The sequence below is a fragment of the Sabethes cyaneus genome, chromosome 2 (assembly GCF_943734655.1).
Source record: "Sabethes cyaneus chromosome 2, idSabCyanKW18_F2, whole genome shotgun sequence".
NCBI classification, from domain to species: Eukaryota; Metazoa; Arthropoda; class Insecta; order Diptera; family Culicidae; genus Sabethes; species Sabethes cyaneus.
The window spans coordinates 173,611,437-173,628,550 of NC_071354.1; the positions used below are offsets into that span (position 1 = coordinate 173,611,437).

At 41.6% G+C, this 17,114-nt stretch overlaps 1 protein-coding gene across 4 annotated transcripts in view; it reads left to right on the forward strand.

The window, feature by feature from the left end:
* Positions 1 to 4,429: 4,429 nt before the first annotated feature.
* LOC128734764 (monocarboxylate transporter 14) overlaps positions 4,430 to 17,114 on the forward strand; it is a 77,320-nt gene continuing 64,635 nt past the window's right edge. For 3 of the 4 annotated variants that reach the window (XM_053829102.1, XM_053829104.1, XM_053829105.1), the window contains exon 1: positions 4,430 to 4,529. The gene's annotated coding sequence lies outside the window, so the exon portion shown is untranslated. Of the gene's footprint in view, positions 4,530 to 13,074; positions 13,172 to 17,114 lie in introns of those variants that run through there. The other variant, XM_053829103.1, reaches the window with a different exon arrangement.

Below are 17,114 nucleotides of genomic sequence, written 5' to 3' on the forward strand. Positions count from 1 at the left end.
TTTTGGTAAGTAAAACGGTAATTTTTGCTTCATATTTAATACGGTCTAGCAAAAAAGGGCCGACCTGGACCGATGCGATCTCAATTAATTTTGGTGGCCAATATATTACTTAACATCCATACAAAATCTCATGTGCTGCTTTTGAGCAGTTTTTACGTTATTGACATTTGAAAAAAGCATATTTTCTTAGAAAAACTGTCTGTAGCTTCAGAACCGAAGGAGATAGCGACCTGATTCCTTCAAACAAAATGTGCGTTTTATATAGATGTGAAAGTGCTCAGAAGGCATGATTTGATGGAAATGAACACGAAAGGAGATATTAAGGAAAAACGTATTTTTTAGGTCCACCTCGACCAAAAAACTTTAAATTGCCTTAGTCCATCAACCATAAAAGATAGGGCTTTCATTTCTTCAGTAAAGTTACTCAAAATTTAATGTTCTTTAACTTTGCAGAACATTTTATTCAGCTAACTTCAACCATAAAAAAGTTTATATTTTGCACATGCCTACTATGATGGTCACCCTAACGCCATATACAGCAAAAAATGCGGAAGTTGAAATAACAAATTTTCTCCGAAGATACTTTATACCTAGAACTAACGGTTTAAGCGTAATTACTTTTGTCCACCTAGATTTGGGTTTCATCCCACGGTGCGGCATGACAAATGTTAATCTGCAAAATTTCTGCAGGTCAGGCAAGTTTTCCTGGCTGCAGAATAACGACAATGCCTTGCGTGAGTTATTTTAATTTACGAAAGACGGAAATTAAAACGATTAGTCGACATTTTCTTCTTCGTCGCTCGAAAAAACGTAGGAAATTTGGCTGGTAGGACTTCTTTAATGATAAAAAGTATTTAAATAGATCTCAGCTCACTTTGATTGATCGCGTATGATAGACAACAAACTAAAATATTAGGGAATAACTAGTTTTGCATTGTGTGTCATAAAAATGCTGATATTTTCAATAATTTATGTTGGATAGGACGGGAATAGGCAATTACGGCGAAGCAGCAACATACCATATCTCAAAAAAAATTTAAATATATTTCAACAATATTCGAAAAAGTCATGTAGCGGGCCCCAAGGAACACCGAAATAATTCCGAAATCATGTAGCATATGACCATGACTTGTAGATATTATAAAAATAGAAAAGATTGTCGGGAAAATTACCAAATTTGGTAAAAAAACATAGAAAGATAATAAAGTCACGACCATTACAGTAAATTTTCGGGGTTTATCATCGTGCGTAAAAAATATTCGACCTGTTGGGACGAGGGAATTTTGACTCTTTCTCTGGCGCCCTTCCCTAACACAGATATCAAATTGGTCTAGATTGATTATTAAATTGATACTTTGGTAGGAACTGTTGAGACGAGGGAATTTTGTCACTCTTTGTGGTAAGCTTCCCAAGCAGAGACTTCAAATTGGTGTAGGTTTGAACGTCGTAATTCGTAAAGAACCTTCGACCTGTTGGGACAAGAAGATTCTGTTACTTTTATCATAAAACACGTTAAAAATGTGGTGACGTCTTTTCCATTAAAACCAAGTACAGCAGTCCGCCGAATAACGCGGTTTCGAATAAGAACGTTTCCAATAAGGACGGTTTCGAGTGATTCCATTAACGCGGTTGAACGTCCTTATTGGAGTCTATGTAGCATATGGGAATTGACTTAATTGGTTCCAACATGGAATAACTCATGATCCTGACCGTATAAAAGGTTGGTGTCTTCGACAGAGTTGTTCAGTACATCAACGGGGTTTCATTGGATTATAGTATTGCGGAATTGTCTTACTACATGGCGCTAGCTTATATGTAACACTGTTATACAGGCTATATCTTACGCTGCTGACTACCTAGAAAGTTGCGGTCTTCGGAAAGGTTGCTCAAATGACTGCCACCTTCAAGATGGCATGATAAATAGCGCAGAACTGACTCACTACGTGGCGCTAGTGTATATGTGATTTGTTCATACAGCGCAAGATGCGCTGCTGACTATCTAGAAAGTTGCGGTCTTCGGGAAGGTTACTCAAATGACTGCCACCTTCAAGATAGTATGAAAAATAGCGCAGAATTGACTCACTACGTGGTGCTAGCATATATGTAGCATTCTTATACAAGCTGTATCTTGCTCTGCTGGTTATCTAGAAAGTTGCGGTCTTCGGGAAGGTTACTCATTTGACTGCCACCTTCAATATAGCATGTAAAATAGCGCAGAACTGACTCACTACGTGGCGCTAGTGCATACGTAATTATATTATACAAGCTGTATCTTGCGCTTCTGACTATCTAGAAAGTTGCGGTCTTCGGGAAGGTTATTAAAATGACTACCACCTTCAAGATGGCATGAGAAATAGCGCATTCTGGAGCGCACCTTCCCAAAAACCGCAACTTTCTAGATAGTCAGCAGCGCAAGATACAGCCTTTCAAAGCATATCACATATACACTAGCGCCACGTAGTGAATCAGTTCTGCGCTACTTCCCATGCCATCTTGAAGATGGTAGTCATTTGAGTAACCTTCCCAAAGACCACAACATTCTAGCTAGATAGTCAGTAGCGCAAGATACAACCTGTCTAAGCATATACACTACACTAGCGCCACGTAGTGAGTCAGCTCTGCGTTATTTCCCATGTCATCTTGTAGGTGGTAGTCATTTGAGCAACCTTCCCGAAGACCACAACTTTCTAGATAGTCAGCAGCATAAGATACAGCCATCTTGCTCAGGATCTCTCTCTCTCTCTCTCTCTCTCTCTCTCTCTCTCTCTCTCTCTCTCTCTCTCTTTCTCGTTTTCTCTTTCTCCCACCCCCCTCGCACTCGCTTTCTTTTTCTCTCGTTTTCTTTCTCTTGGTCTCACTCTCTTGCTCTAGGTCTCGCTCTCTTTTTCTTGGCCTTGCCCTCTTTATCTGTCTTGGTCTCGCTCTTTCTGTCTGGTTAGGTCTCCTTTTCTCGCTCGCGTCCATTCTAACTTTTAAATACCTTCACTCCTTCTACCTCTCTCTATCATAAACCTTCACCCCATCATCCACTCATCCATCTCCAACATACAAATCGACCATCCACACCCCACCACACGCGTACCAATTTAAATAACAATTCGGCCACTCCATCCCTTATTCATTGCTCTTACTTGACACCTCTTACCGTTCCTTGTTTCGTCACCTAGTAATTTTTTATTCCTGAAATTTGGCCCTGACCTCTTTGTCCCCCTACCTTTTCCAATGATCGATTTTTGTTCACACTGTATTTGTTATAAATAGCTTTTGGTACATTCCATCCACACAGTCAATTACTATAACAATTACAATTACAATTTGTTGCACTTGCACTGGCCATTGGTCAAAAATACTTTTTGAGAGTGTTATCAATGATCAACAGATGATTCACACCTACAATCAATTGGGTGAAATTTTAGATTCCTGAAACGTCAACTGCAGTAACTTGCCCAAATTGTCTCGATATCAAAACATATTAGTTTACTTACGTTTTTCGTCATCGTGTGATGTCATCATTGGCCAATGTTGTGTCCAACGCTCTATTTATGGAACGCACAGGTCCAGAAGCAAAAAAATACAACAGCTACACGCAGAATTTAGAAACCACAGAATAGGAAAAAATATTCTAAGCGCATCAATTCTAAATCAAAACGTCTGGAAAGTCTTATAATAGCAACAATAATGTGTAATAGGTATTAAAACTAACTCTAAGGTAGAGTGTGACATTTCGTAGTCTCTGTACACCTGCGGTTTATGGGCAAGTCAGGACAATTCAAGACAACATATACTAACCGTACGGTAAAAATAGAGTATATCCTGGAAAATTGGAATGCGTAGTCACCCCACGTTGCAATAGATTCCCCAGGCTTTTTTACGAATCAAAAATAAAACAAAAATAAGGGCGGTTAATTCCAGAATCGACGTATTCCGGCCATAAATCATATAGCCGATTGGAAAACCTTGATAAAAAACGTCATGGAAATTATAGGAATTTCAATATAATCCAACAAACAAAATAATTCGATCAACCACTACATAAAATATGTTCTTGCTTGCCTGAATAATTAGGATATTTATCGATGGATGGTCCCGTTTAGCAACAAAGTCAAGCAAATCGGATAGAAGCGGTATCATTACATGTGTTTCGAAATTTTGCCAAATGATTCACAGCTGAGTCGGTCCAGAGATCAATACTTTTGCTCAAATTCTGTTTCGGGCCCATTCGCCAAAACCCCATACATGCAGGCACCAGGGGATCCTACAGTAAAACGTGGCGTAGTGTGTACTCTGCTGCTGCGTGCCATGTGAGAATGCACAATACACAATTTGGATTGAATGCGCAGAGCAACACAGCGAATCCGATTTGAACTTCCAATAGACATCGCGGGTCTCGTGATTCTCAGGTTCAGTCATTCAGTGTTCGTCAGCCAGTAAAGTTCCGAAGTTCGCCGCTCAGCGGAATCGATTCTCTATCAGTCGCTCTCTCGCTCTCAACTCAACGTTAGTGAATTTTTCGTGGGCAAATCGATAAGGTGCGTTCTTGTATTTTATTTTCTTTCATAGTTTATTTGCTTGGCAGGTACCGATCGCACTTTGATACGTTCATAAATACAAAGAATGATTATCACCGTATAAAGTTGCGTTCCCAGCTGGCTTCGCTGTGCCTAGCCAGCCCAGCGTGAATGGTTAGGTTAGGATAGGAGCTACTAATCAATGCTAAGCGAAATGGTACAATTGAAAATAGGTTCAGTAAATTATTGCCGTAGAGGCCGGGTATTTTCGTGTGAGCTAATCGACTCGCTCTCTCACAGAACGTGCGAAATCTTTTTATTTTTGTTATTGTTACTTTTCGTTCTATAGAAACGTGATAAGAAATCGTGCATTACTCTCTCACTTCCGACAGTGAATTTCCGTGTGACATAACTTTGTGATTTGCAGTGAAAACGGAGTAGTACATGGTACTATACAGTAGATTCGGCATTTAACAATTAAAAGACCGATGTCTAGTTCGGGACTCGTTAAACAGCTGAATGCTCGGTTAGAAATTGCTCATAGAGAAGCATATGATATTGTGCTCATTCAATATTGTAAATATGTGACAGCTAATATTTTTTCAATAGGAGCCAATAAATATATTATTTTCAGTTTCACACATCATGCTTTGATATGTTTTTAGATGACAAAAACTTCTTTTGCTTATAATAATAGTTTGCGCTGACCTTCCAGTACATTCTGCACGCAAGTTTCTGTGTAACGATGAACCGACAGTACCGACAGACAGTGCGTTCGCTTGCAGCAAGGGTTGCAGCGGTTTCTTGAACGTTTGCGGCCATACGCAAGAGACTATGTATAAAAAAAACGCGAGGAACAGAAAGCGTGTTCATAAAAAAGCAGCGAAAATATCCAACTGAGTGGAAATTTCCATTCAATCCACGCCGAGCTATCGTAGCTACTAATATCGTCGTTAAGTTGATTGCACATACCCGAAGACATCAGCATAATGGGTTAACAATTTATAGCAATCACTGAACGTGCAAAAAGTTAAGTTCAAACAAATGTGCAGTCGCGATTGGTTTTGATTTGCGATACCTATCAGTCGTTGAAAAGTAATTCAAATTAGCCACTTAAAATATGATCTGCTTATTGACTATGCAAAACTAGAAAAGGCATATGATAAGGCCCACCCAAACTAATTGCTATTTTCAACCTGCTTTCTGCTTCTTTTTTTCGGTGCTCCTACTAGGAAAAAATAAGTTGTTACCTTGCCTTGAATGGTAAACCAAGTAAAGTCTGGTGAATTTTAGTTTCCAAAACATAGTCAAGCCGATTTTACTTTACAAACGTTGCTAAAAGTCGTTTGATGAGCTTGCCGAAAAGTTCACAGTCAGTCGTACTAAAACGATAAACACCTTTGTCATTCATTCAGTATAAATCAAGCAACAAATCAGAATTATCTTTGTCCATAAACATTAAAAACCATACTGGACACACTAACATACATGAAATTCTTGAAAGTTTTGTAAATTACTATAAAAAGTAAAAGTGGATAAAACAAAATTCATTAAACTGTGGTCAAAGCATTATCGCCTTCGAAAAGCAAATTCCATCCAGGCAACCCACCGTTGTAATGATTTTGCAAAGCATAATTTCGAGATATTTCAAGATTAAAATAAAATAAAATCATTTTAGCACAGAGCCGTTTCAAAATAATTTGCATACCATATAATGATAATAGCAAAGCGGTATGTATAAAAGCTCTAAGAAGAAGAAGAAGAAAATGTAAAGATCCCAAAAAAAGAATAATTAGGTATTCATGGTATTTGATGGCATTCATGAAACCATTCATAAATATATTTGGTTTTGATTGTGCATTTGTGAAAATATTTCGCAAATTAAATCTCCTACCGTTATCATCACAGCCAATTTGTCAAATTAAAAAGCGTTCCTTAAATAACGTTCAAGTTGATGCCAAAAGAAAGTTCAACCATTGAAAGTAAGCAAGCGTCTAATGTTAAGTCACCAGATAGCATAAAAATCAGCTTAAAACGTGAAAAATGATGCCGTACTGAGTGGCTCAACCGGCAATGGAATGATGCAGTCAGCGTCTGTCTTCTGACCGATTCTTGAGATTATTACAAGCTATAAATTACTGGTTGGCTGTGTGACTGAATAACAAAAAATATTGGAAAAGCTTTTCATGTTTAAAGAAACCGCGCTTATTTAACTCTGAAACATAATCGACTGGACAGGAGGCACTTGACCCTACAACTCTCAATCGTGCGTCATGTGTATTATTCAATTTGTAGAGCCCCGGCAAGTTTCATCATCAGAGAGTTGGATATCCAATTTTGCTTTCGCTCTTCCAATTCGTTCGTTCTTTGTAGATTTACCCATATTTTATACCTTATTTTTTATTTGACGCTTAGAGTTTTTCTCCTGGGGTTTTTTTCAAATGCCAAACTTTTGATTATCTGAAGTTTTTTTTAGTAACACGGAGTTTAAAGGGTATTTTTATATGATTATCATATTAAACTAGCTGACCCGACAAACTTCGTATTGCCACAAATTAACCTGTGTTGTACATAAATCATGAATCTCGCAGGATCTTTGTCACAATCTCGAGTTTTGCAAGTTTCTGAGGAGTTCGACCTTGGATGATTCATTATGACAGTTACGTAACTATGAAATCAACCCAAATAGCCAATAAGCATCACCAATGCTATTCAAAAGCAAGTCAATAAGCATTTAAGTCGCTTTAAATGCTACTTACATACTGTTTTGGCAAAATATACAGCTACTTTACTGCTGACCTTCTTATAGTCAGTGTTACCAGGTCGATTGCCCATTTTCCCGCTGCCCAGAGGTTGATTTCCCGCTGAAATCCCGCTGTCTAGAGTCAATTTCCCGCTAGAAATCCCGCTGAATCAAAAGTCATATTATTCTTTCGTTTCTGGTGCAGAATAAAAAATATTCATTTCAGTAAGGCTTGCATTTGAAATTAAGATGACCTGCTTAAATTGAAAGGTTGCAATGAAATGAACATTATGCAAATTTACTGCATTTGTCAGCATGAAGTTTTTGGCTTCAGGAAACAGAATAAGAAATATTTTGTTATCCCTCATATAATGACAGTTTACTACGAAATTTCGCAAGAATTATAAGATTAAGAAGTCTAATAACACAGGCGAAAATTTCGAGAGAAGCTTTTAACACAAATTCTTTTTCTGTATCTGGCTGTGATAAAAATCCTGCAAAATTTTAGCAACGCTGGCAAATGGTTATGGTTTTTGATGACAAAAGAAGATATGTTTCAATCTTTATATTGCGCTTTTTGCACCATATTAGACTCCTGTGCAAAAAATTTCTGCACAGTGAACATTTTTACACACCCATACTTGGATTTTGTAACGCTTTGCACACTTACACTTGTACTGTTTTCATATACTGTCAGACAATTTATAGTGTTGAACAAATGCAAACATGATCAACATTATTGATTGTCACTACCTATATTAAGTAGTATTAGTGACTGCAGAAGTTTAAGAATTCGTACAATCATCAATAAGCACCCAAAAATCAAAAATATCTGTAAAGCGCATCGGCTCTTTGTTCTCGCTTATATTTTGTTTTAGCACCGATTTGTTTTGGTTTTGTTATCATACAAATGCTGGGATATGTATATATCAAACTGATGTATATAGATACATAAGTGCTGTTTTGTTTCCAATTCATGAATCAGTTGGATTTTCCCACTGGCAACGAATTAGTTTGTGGAAAAATGAGGAATACGCAAAACGGATTGTTTTGGTGGTCTTCTTTTTCAGTAAGCTCTAATGAGTATTTGTCAGAACTCATCCCATTCTAGGCAAAAACCACGGAGTTTTCTAATCAACAGAATATACTGAACCATCTGCCAATGCATGAGCAGACATTAAAATGTCAATCAACGAAGTGTTTTGCTGTCAACCTCTCTTTCAGCACTCTTTTTGCCTACCAAATATCGCTAAATCGAGATCCCGCTAAAATCCCGCTGAGTTATTTAAGAAACCCGCCAGATTCCCGCTAGCCGCTGTTTGGTTATTAAGTCCCGTTGTCCGACTTGAAATCCCGCTAAATCTAGCGGGAAAACCGCTGATCTGGTAACGCTGCTTATAGTGCTGACAATGCTAATTTGCAGCTAATTACCGACACGAAGAATTTGAATAGAATTTTGCCAATTTACAACACCTATCCAGTCAAAAAGTTAATATATAACAACATGTAGTATAAAATGTCAGATATGCTGATTTGCTGCTTATGTTAATGCTTATTGGTTACCTGGGATGGGTAGTTTAATATACAAATTTGCAATTTTTCCTCACAGTAAAGTAGAAAACAACTCCCTTCATTGCTTAGCCAGTGATTGTACAACATTTCGCTGAATACCACTTCGGGAAAAACATTAAGCAGAATCGTGGAAAGCACCATTTTGCAGGGCTGATCCTCTCCTTACACGCTGTCACTCTTTCGGACCCAACTGAAGGAAAGCTATAGAGGCCAGTAGACCTAGGAAAACAAATAAACCTAGACAGTGGTGATTTCTGCGGGGGGTTGGCCCCCCAGCAGCCGGCGCTTCCGACGGTAGGTCGCCGGCAACACTCGCGGCCCTCTCGCTCTGAATGATCTAGTATTACTATAGATAGTTTTTGTGATCTTGTTATTGCCTAATGTTTTATGGAAAAGTCTCGAATTTTTCGAGCTCGACAAGCTTTTGAGTTACGCAAAAATTTCTTTTTTATTTGTATGAGAGTCCTTATCCCCCTACCACAGGGGTGAGAGGTCTCTAACCATCATAAAATAAATTCAATAAATTCATAAAATATCCGTCACACGCCAAATTAGGTTCCATTTGCTTGATTAGTTCTCAATTAATGAGGAAATTTGTATTTCATTTGTATGTGAGCCCCCCCCCCTCTTAAGAGGGAAAGGGGTCGTAATTCACCATAGAAAAAATTTCTGCCATCTAAAACTCCCACATGCCAAATTTGGTTCCATTTGCTTGATTTGTTCTCGAGATAAGAGGAAATTTGCATTTCATTTGTATGGAAGCCCACCCTCTTAAAGGGGAGATGGGTCATAACTCGCTTTCTAAAGAGGAGAGGGGTCTCAATTCACCATAGAAAAAAATCTTGCCTCCAAAACCACTTACATGTCAAATTTGGTTCCATTTGCTTGATTAGTTCTCGAGTTTTGAAGAAATTTGTATTTCGTTTGTATAGGAGCCCCCCCCCCCTCTTAAAGTGGGGAGGGGTCCCAATTTATCATAGAAAAAGTTTTTGTCTCCAAAACCACCCACTAGCCAAATTTAGTTCCATTTTCATGATTAGTTCTCGAGCTATGAGGAAATTTGTTTTTCATTTGTACAGGAGCCCCCTGTTAAAGTGGGGAGGGGTCCTAATTCACCATAGAAAATATTCTTGCCCTCGAAAACCTTCACATGCCAAATTTGGTTCCATTTGCTTGATTAGTTCTCGAGGTATGAGGAAATTTGTGTTTTATTTGTATGGAAGCCCCCCCCCCCGCCTCTTAAAGGGGAGAGGAGTCATAATTCCCCTTCTAAATAGGGGAGGGGTTTCAATTTACCATAGAATAAATTCTTGTCACCAAAACACCCACATGCCAAATTTTGTTCTATTTGCTTGATTAGTTCTCGAGTTATGCAGAATGTTGTGTTTCATTTGTATAGGAGCCCCGCCTCTTAGTGGGGGAGGGGTCTCTAACCATCACTAAAACCTTTCCTGGCCCCATAAACCTCTACATGCAAATTTTCACGCCGGTTCAGTAGTTTTTGATTCTATAAGGAATATTCCGACAGACAGACAGACAAACAGAAATCCATTTTTATATATAAGATTACAACCCTTTGCATCCTTTCGTGAAAGACAGAGCTAACGAAAGTTGCATACCAAAAACATTCGATCTCTCCCTAACAGGTGTCCCTCAGCATGAATCTTCAAACCAACGAACATTCACCAGACGCGTGGCTCATTTATCATTTACGTCGCGATTGCACAGAATCTAGGTTATATTTTGCCTCAAAAGCGAATACAGCTCGCGACAAAAACGACTTCCATAGACAACGAATCTCCAGAACTCGCCTCTTAAAATTTTGCGAACCACAGCGGAAAGGTCTTGCGCTGTCTACTCTAGTGCAGTATTTTAGTTGGACCGGGGTCCTGTTGAAAAAAAAAATGAATCTTCCAGCGAAAGTCCAACTAAGACAGGCTTTCCTATAGTCGACAATATCTTGCATGGGGTCAGTCCTGGTGTAGGGATTAGCATTCTCGTCTCTCACGTCGAGGACCTGGACTCCCGACAAACCTTTTTGTCGTATAACAGCTCATCAAACGCTTGTAATCATGTAATTGGCTATACCTAGAATGGTTGAATAAGCTAATAATAAAAAAAATGATTGTTGGGGTCAAATCCCACGCCCACAGAAGTCACGAATGACTCAAGCTGTTAAAGTGACTATAATCTAACAAAAACAAATATCTTGCAGTGTACAAGATTACCATGGACAAAACTAGACTAGACAACACGTTGAATTCAGAATCCTGTTATGTCAGATTTTTGAATAATGCAAGTTGAAGGCAGAATTTAGAATAGAATTTAGAAATTCACTTAGAGTACTTACCGTCCTTGGTTGGTAAACGGCTAGATAATGCGGAATATAGACCCCATAGTGGTCGTTAGCCTCTTATCCAGCAACTCCGATCCCGACCTCCTCGTGGTACCAGCCGGAATACGAGCAACCTTAGCGGAGATCGGGTAACCAACCCCGGTGGAAACTAAGGTCGTATACTAACCGGGAAGGAGGTAGTGAGTCTCGGCACTATAAGATGGCAGCCCCATCACGAGACTCGGTTGTGTTGCCCCAGTACGGCTACACACCTAAACAACACAAACTAACAACATTCAAGCATATTCGGAGCGGAATATTCGGCATCGACCTAGGCGACGAAATAAGGACGACGAATGGAGACTCGGGACTTGGAACTGCAGATCGCTAAATTTCGCAGGTTGCGAGCGGGTGCTGATTGAACAGCTGGAACCCCGCAAACTCGGCATCGTAGCTCTGCAGGAAATCTGTCGCAAAGGAGAGAAGGTATGGAAGATACGTGGCGGAAAGGCCCAGTTTTACCAGAGCGGTGGCGCTACCAACGAACTGGGAACGGGCTTTGTAGTGCTGGGCGGAATGCAGGATCGCGTGATAGATTGGAAGGCGATCAACGAGAGAATGTGTGTATTGAGGATAAAGGGCCGTTTCTTCAATTATAGCATCATAAACGTGCACTGCCCGCACGAAGGTAGACCCGACGATGAGAAAGAAGCGTTCTACGCGAGGCTGGAGGCTACGTACGACAGCTGCTCGTCACGGGACATCAAGATCGTCATCGGGGATATGAACGCCCAGGTCGGTAGGGAAGAAATGTATAGACCGGTGGTAGGACCCCATAGCCTGCACACCGACACAAACGATAACGGCCAACGATGTATAAACTTCGCAGCTTCCCGAGGCCTGGTGATCCGAAGTACCTTTTTCCCGCGCAAGGATATCCACAAAGCCACCTGGAGATCACCTGACCAACGTACAATGAACCAAATTGACCACGTTCTCATAGAGGGCCGGTTCTTCTCTAACATCACGAACGTACGCTCCCGTCGGGGTGCGGATATTGATTCTGACCATTACCTAGTAGCAGTACATGTGCGCTCAAAGCTGTCCACCGTATACCGGACACGTCAAAGCCGCCCTCCTCGGCTGAACATCAGGCAGCTAGATAACCCACAAGCTGCCGAGAACTACGCGCGAGTACTGAATGAGGCACTGCCTTCTTCCGAGGAGTTAGGTGCTTCAAACCTCGAAGACGGTTGGGGCAGAATACGCTCGGCCATCGGAGAGGCCGCTACCGCGGCACTAGGTATTGAGCCTCGGAGTACACAAAATGATTGGTTTGATGGGGAATGCCAACAAGCGGTGGAGGAGAAAAAAAACGCTTGGAAAAATTATCTAAGTATTGCCACTAGAGAGAACCTGGCCAAGTACCGACGAGCTAGGAACCAGTTGACCACGATCCTGAGGAGGAAAAAGCGCCAAAAGGAGGACAGAGATCGTGAAGAATTAGAACAACTGTTCCGAGCTAATGACACGCGCAAGTTTTATGAGAAGGTGAACCAAACTCGGAAGGGCTACACACCGAAACCTGACATGTGTAGGGACGAGGGAGGGAATCTAATTACAAACGAGCGCGAGGTGGTCGACAGGTGGAAGCAGTTCTTCGATGAACACCTCAATGGCGAAGTCGCAGAAGGAGGCGGAACGGAAATTAACCTAGGAGCGCCCATGGAAGATAGTGATGTCCTAGCACCTGATCTCCAAGAAGTCAAACGAGAAATCAGGTTGCTGAAGACCAATAAAGCCGCTGGGAAGGACCGCCTACCGGCAGAGCTTTATAAACATGGCGGGGAAACGCTAGCAAAGGCTCTACACTGGGTTATTTCGAGGATTTGGGAGGAGGAAAAGCTACCGGAGGAATGGATGGAAGGAGTGGTTTGTCCCATCTACAAAAAGGGTGATCGGCTAGACTGCTGCAACTATCGTGGTATTACGTTGGTAAACGCCGCCTACAAGGTACTCTCCCAGATCCTGTTACGCCGGCTGTCACCGATAGCACAAGGTTTCGTAGGGAATTATCAGGCGGGTTTCATGGGGGCCCGCGCAACTACGGACCAAATGTTTACTATCCGACAGATCTTGCAGAAATGTCGGGAGTACAACGTGCCCACGCATCACATCTTTATCGATTTCAAAGCAGCATACGATACAGTCGATCGAGACAAGCTATGGCAGATAATGCACGAATACGGTTTTCCGGACAAACTGACGCGACTGATCAGAGCTACATTGGATCGAGTGATGTGTTTCGTACGCATCTCTGGGACACTCTCGAGTCCCTTCGAGACGCGACGAGGGTTGAGACAAGGTGACGGTCTATCCTGCATGCTGTTCAACATCGCTCTTGAGGGGGTGATCCGACGAGCGGGCATTGAAACGAGAGGCACGATTTTTACCAAGAGTAGCCAACTTCTAGGCTTTGCAGATGACTTCGATATCATAGCCAGGAACTTTGCGACGGCGGAGGCAATCTACGCCAGACTGAAAGCGGAGTCTAGGAGAATTGGGCTAAAAATAAATGCGTCGAAGACCAAATACATGAAAGGAAGAGGCTCAAAGGAAACAAATGTGCGCCTCCCACGGACGGTAACCGTTGACGGCGACGAACTAGAAGTGGTAGAAGAGTTCGTGTATTTGGGATCGCTGGTGACCGCGGACAACAACACTAGTAAGGAGATCCAGCGGCGCATCCAAGCGGGAAATCGGGCCTACTTTGCCCTTCGTAAAACGCTACGATCAGGAAGCATACGCCGCCGCACGAAGCTAACAATGTACAAAACCATTATTAGACCGGTAGTTCTTTATGGACTTGAAGCCGTGACGCTGCTTACGGAGGACATACGCGCCCTTGCCGTGTTTGAGCGGAAAGTGCTGCGGACGATATTTGGCGGAGTACAAACTGAAAGCGGAGAGTGGCGGAGGCGTATGAATCACGAGCTACAGGCACTGCTTGGGGAGATTCCCATCGTACATCTAGCGAAAGTTAGCAGGCTACGGTGGGCCGGACACGTCGTAAGGATGCCGGACGACAGTGCGACGAAAACGGTCCTCTTCAACAACCCCACCGGCACCAGGAACAGGGGGGCCCAACGTGCACGATGGCTCGACCAGGTCGAAAGCGATTTGCGACTTCTGAGACGACTAGGAAATTGGCGACGAGTGGCCCAAGACCGAGTTGAATGGAGACGAGTGCTTGAAACAGCACGAGCCACCCCGGCTCTATGCTGCTGAAGAAGAAGAACTTACCGTCCTTTGACAAATCCTGGTGAACAAAGTTTCTCCAATTTACACGGTTGTTGAAGCGAACAGCATCTTTGCATTGTATCCGTCCAGCTTTAGCCTGTCCCCGTTCATGAATTCCCAAAGCTCTTTTCGGTTGATGGTATCATATGCGGCTTTGAAGTCGACAAACAAATGGTTTGGTTTCGCTGCATCTTCTTCTGTTTGTGTCTTTCCACGTTCTGACGTGTGGCACTGCGTATCTAGGTCTCCTCGCGCAGCGTTCTCCTAATCTATCACCGTCCTTACACGCCCGATAGAGCTCTTCGCTCCATGGATCAAAACGTAGTCGATCTGTGATTCTGTCTGATTTGGTGGCTTCCAGGTGTACTTCTGTAGGAGTCTATGCTGGAAAAAAGTACTACGTACGGCCATGTTTTGAGAGATCGGCAGTTCCACGTCCCGGGTTTCCAATACTTACTTACTTTTTCGGCGGCAATCCGTTTATCGAATCCATGACGAATTCAGGAGCCGTCTCCACATTACTCGGTCTTGGGCTGGCGCTCTCCAGTCGCCCCTAACACCCGCTGTTCTAGCATCCTCGTCAACAGCGCTCATCCAACGGGTACGGGGTTTTCCTCGAAGTCGTCGGCCTCTTTCGGGTTCTCTGCCAAATATTGTTTTTGCTGGTCTCTCATCCGGCATCCTTGCTACGTGGCCAGCCCATTGTAGCCTGCCGTATTTTAATCGCTTCACAATATCCGCATCTTTGTATACTTGGTATATTTCATGATTCATGCGCCTGCGCCACACTACTTCGCCTAATATGCCGCCAAGAATTGATCGCAGGATCTTATGCTCGAAAACGACAAGAGCTCGTCGGTCACTCTCTTTCAACATCCAAGCTTTGTGGCCGTAGAATACCACCGGGAGTATTAGCGTCTTATAGAGTGCGAGTTTTGGAATTGTAGGACATTCTAACACCCGAAGGGCTACCACGCTCTCTACCAACCACAATATACTTTGGTATATATTTTGGTAGAATTTACGATAAGCCCTATCCTCGCAGCTTCCTGCTTAAGATGCGTGTACGCTTCTTCCACAGCTCTACGGTTAACACCGATGATATCGATGTCGTCCGCGAACCCAAGGAGCATATGAGATTTCGTGATGATGGTACCGCTTCTCTGCACGCCTGCCCTTCGAATAGCACCTTCCAATTAAATGTTGAACAGCAAATTCGACAGTCCGTCACCTTGCTTCAAACCATCTAACGTCGCAAACGAGCCTGATGTCTCACCCGCTATCCTAACGCTATCGTGATTTTGAACCATCAAGGGTAGCACATATCAGCCTAATCAGTTTTGTTGGAAAACCATGTTCAAGCATAATCTGACAAAGCTCATTTCGTTTAACTGAATCGTATGCCGCCTTGAAGTCTATAAACAAATGGTGAGTCTGCAAGTTGAATTCCCGGAATTTATCGAGGTTTCTTTGTTTCTCCATCATTGATTAATAGTTTTTCATGGTACGAAGCTCGAAAGGGCCCTTCTTCTCTGTCAGTATATGACCGTTTCTTCCACCGTGGTTGGTTACCTGATATCCACAAAGGTTGCTTGTATCCCGGTTGGTACCACGAGAAGGTAGGGATAGAAATTACTGAATAAGAAGATGTGAACCCTACAGTTGTAGACATAAATACAAATGCGCAGAGCACCGATTTGCTACATATAATAGATATCATATCGCCTCCCAGTTGGCTCCAAGGTATGACGCTGGCCTAATAAGCCAGTCGTCGTATGTTCGAATCTCGACTGGGAGAGGCTGTTAGAGTTAATAGGATCGTAACAACTGGCCGTGCAATTGTCCTGCTCTCTAACAGTTGGCTGCGAAGTCTGTCGTATAAAAACAGAAAGTCAAATTTCGATAACGGATTGTAGCACCTAGGATTTGCTTTTAATATATATCATCCAATATTTACAATTTTCAACCTCCCTTATTCACGGAGATGATTTTGAAAATAGACGGTTGAATGTTGAATCTATTCTCTCAACTTTCCCAGTCTTTTAATATTTTGGTATTTTCCGTATTGAGTTTCTTGTATTGCAAATTATAAGCAAAATTTTACCGTTTCGGTATCTTCGGCGCATTTTTTCATAACACTTTCAGCGAAATGTGCACCAAATACACCGACAGTAGGTTTATATCTTAGGCAAAGTTATAGAACTACCAATTTCATCAAACTTGGCCGAAAACACCAAGTGTCTACATCAGAAATAAATTTTTCGTCAATTTAACCCTCTAACGGGCAACATCGTAAAAACGATGCAATCAAGCTAATGACTATTTTATCATGAACGTATACTCAAAAAACCCTTAAGTTCTGATTTTCATGCAAAAATAATTATCTGGAGGAGCGCTAGGTTACAAAAAGTCCAATTTCACTTTTTCGTTTTTCATGTCTAACGCGCTACCCAGATATTTTTTCCATTCAAATACATTACAAAATTGAAATAAGCATGAAATTCACTCATAAAAAAATCTTAAAGTTAATCATTTTGTTGTAGATATCCTTTTTCTCCAAAAGTAAAAAAGGAAATATTCGCGCATTATTTATTTTCGAAATTTTTCGGAATTTTTATTTTTGAAACAAGATAACTTTTGAATGCATAGTCAGAAT